General features: G+C 30.7%; 1 long non-coding RNA gene across 2 annotated transcripts; it reads right to left on the bottom strand.

The window, feature by feature from the left end:
* Positions 1-240: 240 nt before the first annotated feature.
* LOC147926632 (uncharacterized) lies at positions 241-1,842 on the bottom strand. 2 transcript variants are annotated; one of them, XR_015581335.1, is made up of 2 exons: positions 1,719-1,842; positions 241-648 (listed from the first exon to the last, which is right to left on the bottom strand). It is a non-coding gene; the product is annotated as an uncharacterized LOC147926632 (long non-coding RNA). The 2 variants fall into 2 exon arrangements; XR_015581336.1 differs by having other exon boundaries at positions 241-588; positions 1,719-1,839.
* Between the last annotated feature and the right edge of the window lie 4,158 nt (positions 1,843-6,000).

Raw genomic sequence — 6,000 nt, 5'->3', positions numbered from 1 at the left:
ATAGATGTTTTTTCAAGCCAATATATTTAGCATATGATTTTATTGCATAATTTTGTATCAAAAAAACTTTTAAAAACAATCATATAAATTACATTTTATTCTAAATTTATAATATAATTAAAATAAATTTTAACTCGTGCTCTAGCATAGATCCAAATCTAATAAAGTAGACTAAACTGTTAACGGATTAGTCTATTTTACCTACAATATCCATTCAAACCCCTAGTTTGATAATTAATTTATTATACTTTTTAGTTATATTAAGTTATATCTATAGAATTTTGCAATACTAGTTTTTATTATAGTCAACAACTTCGAAACAAGGCAAATCCATTAATATTTAGCAAAACTAACACATGTCAGTAATTAAAAATTAGAAGAATAAAATTTTATTATTTGCAGAATGAGATATTTTGTCTTTCACGCATCAGTTTTTTCAGTTGTCGTCGTCGTCGTTATCCGGTTTCTTGGTGAATTTAACGCCGAGCAACTTAAGGAAACCGAACACAATCGCTATGACGCACAATGCAAGGACGACGCCTATCAAGATTTCAATCCACAACTCCATTGTTTAAAGAGATCTCGTTTCTGATTAGAAATGGGAGTTTGAAGTCTATTATATTTATGTGCCCAGCGTTTCCTTCTTATCTTATATATAAATTAAATTAATTAGAAAAATTAAATTTAACTTTGGTTTAAGCTATCTAATTGTATAAAAATCATAAATAAAATAATCTAGTGTTCATCATATCATCCCACATACTCAAATTTGTATCCCTAAAGCTATAAAAGCTAATTTTTAGTAATTTGTTCAAAAAATTACTAATAAAAGCTAATTTCGAATATTAGTTTTTATCTTTTAAATAACTTTACAAATACAAATTTCTTTTCAATACATATTTTCTAAATTTTAAAAGTATTCTTTTTTTAATGTTATCTTATGATTTTAACTGGATACATAAATGAAATTAACTAACAATCTCTTAATTTAATCCTATAGTTGAGATATTTGTATAACAATAATAATCTTAATGTTCATCGTATCATCTGACATGTGAAAGTTTTTATCCCTAACTTAAGTATAATATCCCCTATATAATAAAACAGAAGTAAACTATATAATATGGGTTATAAAATTAATTATTTGATTATTTGATAAGTTATAGGTTATATGAGTTGTAACCATTAGTTAAATCTCGATTTGAGATCCTCTTATAAAGTATATTCCAAAAAAATAAAATAAAATCTCTACTGAATATTTAAGTAACCATATATAGGCAACAAAATCTCAAAAATTAATATTATTCACAACAACTTTTAAAAACAATCATTTTTAACCGGCGTCCTAAATTTCAACCCAGTTCTTAAATTCTCAATTTTATTCACAAGATCTAAAAACAATCACATCAATTATATTATAAATAAAAACTACAATATAAATAAAAGAAATTTCAACCCGTACTCTAGCACGGGTCCTAATCTAGTATATATATATATGGGTGAATTTGCCAGATAACCAAAACAAAAAAACAAACGAAGAATATAGCACCTTAATTAAAAAAATTAAGTGAATAACTATTGACTAATGTAAAAAGACAAAAAAGGGGTAACGTGAATGACACGCGCAGCCAACAACAGTATTGGAATACAAAGGTCAATTTTTATTTATTTTTTGTCTTTATTTTTTTTCTTTATTTATTTGGAATAATAGTTCTTACCCCATTACAGTTTAATGTAATATAGGTTTTCAACTTAACGCCGAGCAACTTAAGGAAACTGAACACAACCCCTATGACGCACAGTGCAATGGCGACGCCTATCAAGATATTAATCCACAACTCCATTGTTAAAAGAGATCTCGTTCCTGGTTAGAAATGGGAGTTTGAAATTCATTTATATATAGTTGGGGGCTTGACTTCTACATGCATGGTTGGATTCGCAATATGATATTGTGTCTAACAGTAATTGGGTGTGCATGATGTGTGTATCAATAAAACACAAAAGCACATTAAAACATTAATTTGACTTAATTTTATAAAAAATATTCTTTCAAGGAGTAATAAGAGTTTCTTCAAAAAATTATTATAAAAGCTATACTTTAGTATTTCGTTTATCTTTTAAATAAATATTAAAAATACAGATTTCCTTTCCACAAATATATTTTTATTATTTTTAAAAATAATAATATATCAATAAATTGGATTTTTATTGTATATATAAATTAAATTAATTAAAAAATCTCTGAAAAATTAAATTTAACTTTGTTTTAAGCTATATAACTGTATAAAAATCATAAATAAAATAATCTAGTGTTCATCATATCATCCCACATACTCAAATTTGTATCCCTAAAGCTATAAAAGCTAATTTTTAGTAATTTGTTCAAAATATTACTAATAAAAGCTAATTTCGAGTATTACTTTTTATCTTTTAAATAACTTTACGAATACAATTTTCTTTTCAATACATATTTTCTAAATTTTAAAAGTAAATGTTTTTTATGTTATCTCATGATTTTTAACTGGATACATAAATGAAATTAACTAACAATCTCTTAATTTAGTCTTATATATAGTTGAGATATTTGTATTACAATAATAATCTTAATGTTCATCGTATCATCTGACATGTGAAATTTTTTATCCCTAACTTAAGTGTAATCTATATATGTTACCTATCATTTCCTCTTTTCTTCCACAACTAAAACAATAGACTCTCTAGTGTTCCTCTATTTTATCTTTTTAAAAACTACTAAGTACACAAAACTTGAGAGCCCGAGAAATAACTCTCCCAGACACGAATTTCGAGACAACCCCTCCAATTCCACTCTCCGGCGTCGGCGTACTTCCGGCTTGTTGGCGTCGGAGGGCGCTTAAAGCTGCTTCCCTCTGTTTCAGTTTCTCTTCTTTTAGATATCCTTTTGTAATTTTTTCCCTCTTTTTCTAATCTTTTGTTACTTCTCTCAATCTCCTTTGGAAACCCCAAACCTGGGCAATTCATCAATCAAAGGTTGGATTTGGCTTCTAACGAACCCATCCACCCTTCTTCTGTACTAGTCTCCATAACCACGGATCTGAAATCCACTGAACAAATCAAATCACAAATCAAAATTCCGTTTTCACCTGGAAACTTCACCTCGGCTTCGTTGATGGCGGGAGAGCTTCTGCTTGTACCATCAGCTGCGCCTCGCCGGGGGAAGATGTCAACAGCGCACAACGGATTTTTTTTCAGGACCACGGTTTTTGCATCTCCTTGGATCTCCGCTTCAACCCCACTTCCTTGCCAAAATTTGATTGGAGCAAAACTGTTTCCTCCGGAGATGTATCGTTCATTGCATATCTTGTTAGTTCATCCGACCAGCCGCCGCGCATCGATCCGCCTGGAGACACCAAACAAAAACCCTAGTTTTTCCTTGGTGGACCTGAATTTTGAAGAAGGCCCATTAACAGTTTCCATCCTTCAGCTCATATTACAAAAATCCAGGTTCGCTCATTCACTTTGTTTGGCAAAAATTAGCTCGTATCGAGGTCAAGGCTTTGGATATATTCTCTTAGGCAGCATAACCCTTTTGAGATATACACCAACTAGACTGCTAGGTTCGCTAAACCAATCCTTTAGATCCCTGGTATATGCACTTTATGTGTTATTCTTTTTAAAGTCACTTGGTGTTTCACTCCTGAATTCCTATTGCCAACAGCCTGATTGCGGTTATGATAGTCTCTTAGCCATCAACCACCCTGTGTCAATACTAGCTAGCGACCCCAACCATCACTTAAAGATCAACAATTCTATAAGTTGTTCCATCCCTCCACCTTTGAAAACCAACACCCACCAAATGCCAGGAACACTAAACCATTCATTGTCTGTGTCATTTCGACTGCAAGCTTTGTGTGAAAGCCTTAACCTCCATAGCCAAGGCTCTTATGAGAGGGAGACTCCACCTGCTCTGCTACGGTTTGACACATATCTTTGGCACATCCGTCTGATAGCTTCATTGGAGAGTTTCTTTGCTCCCAAACACATAGAGTTCCATGTTATGGCCCTTGTACTACCTCAAGAAGCATCTATTGCACCGGCAAGTTGCTTAGCCATGACAACATTATCAACATCACCATCACCTAGTCATAGTTTGACAGGGACCATTCCGTCTACCACTGAGCTTTCCGTGGAAGATTTATCGAAAAACCATTACCTTTCATGTGACATTTGTTTCTTAGCTAGTGCCTCAAAGCTCTTTTGGATCATTTGTCGATGTTTACTATCACTCTTTGTATGGCATTGGGGATTGCCTTTGTTTTGCTTTTTTTTAAAAAATTTGGATCCTTGTATTCTTTTCCTTGTACTTGGTTTTATGAGATTGAATCAAGTGTTTGAAAAAAAAAGACTCCCTAGTGTTCCTTTTATTTTTAATCCTTGTATTTGGTTATAAGGAACATCAATAAACAAGAAGTGAAAATTTCGAGAACTTATCTTTGTCAATCGATATTACATTGTAGGTAGGCATTTTTGGACATCGATTATATATATATATATATATATATATATATATATATATATATATCAATATACAATAAAAAAATCGGATGAAACCAAGAAAACTCGGCTAAACCAAGAAAACCAGTTAGGCAATTAGTCATTTGTTTTAACTCAAACTGTCGGGTCAACCACCGATTAGCCGAGTTTTCTTGGTTTCATCCGATTTTTTTATTGTTCGGGGTAGAAGTGTAATCTTGACCGGAATACCTTTTGATTCACAATTAAACCGGTTTGACCGGCTGATCCGATCCAGGTTTCAAAACATTGCAAACATCACATGCTATCAATTTAAATATCTAAAAAACAAAAATATATTTAATCTACATTTGTCTCTAAAAATTATCGGTAAACATAAAATTAAGCGGAGTGTAATCGGATTAGACGGGTTATAATCGAATTAAATGGAGAAAAGTCAAATAACTAATTTTTGAAAAAGATTAGTCATTAATTGAAACAGACAGGATAAGTCAGGTAATTTTACGGGATGTAATTAGTGGTAAACGAGATTTTTTTTGAAACAAGTTACATCTAAAAGATGCTCAATCTCTCTCAATAGATTAGGAATTCACACATTTACACATCCAAGAAGACGCTAACAAATAGAAATTTTATTATTTGATCAACCGGAAAATAATATCTTAGCAAAAACTAAAACATATAGATATATTTGTCATAAATATATAAATAATTCCTAGAAGAGATTTCATCTGCCATATATATGTAAGTCTCCTTCACACATTAGCCTTCGCCCGGTTCCGGGGAAAAATATCCGATGCAACCACAAAAGAAAGAACACACAGTACCCAAGAGGAACACTCCAATGCAAATAGCTCCTGACACTATCATCCATGCTTCCATTGTAAAATAACCGAAAGAAGTTAGAAATGGAGTTTGAAGGTAGTACAACGTTAACGTTTCCTGTCTTTCGCTCTTCTTACAACATGCATTTCTAATTTCTAATATACAATGGATTTTAAAGGTGTTTTGGTATGGTTGAAAGAATCTCAATTATTAATGATTTTGATATTGTGTCTATAAGTACACATGATGTTTATCCATAAAACACAAATCACATTAAAATGATGTTGATATAATTTATCAAACTTTTAGTAGAAGAAATGACACATTAATTAAAACATAATAAAAATTAATAGATAAATTTTTAGTAATCTTCTTGAACAATTTTACAATTAAAACATAACAAAAATTAATAGATAACTTTTTTTTTTCAATTGAATTCCATCACATCATATTTTAAACTTCTCCTTGATTACTTTTCTGTATACTTATAAAACAAAATCTAATCTTTCAATTATTAGAATTTTTTGTTGTACATATAGATGGAAAAACAAAACAAAATCTACCGAAATATAATTTAAGCTTGATGACTAATAGAGTTTTTATAAAAAGATAATAATGTGTTAAACTAATGTTTATCATATACTCCGACATAGTCAAATATTT

This window comes from Camelina sativa, chromosome 15 (assembly GCF_030686135.1).
Source record: "Camelina sativa cultivar CO46 ecotype springtype chromosome 15, ASM3068613v1".
Taxonomy (NCBI): domain Eukaryota; kingdom Viridiplantae; phylum Streptophyta; class Magnoliopsida; order Brassicales; family Brassicaceae; genus Camelina; species Camelina sativa.
This window is presented reverse-complemented; position numbering and strand designations above follow the sequence as displayed.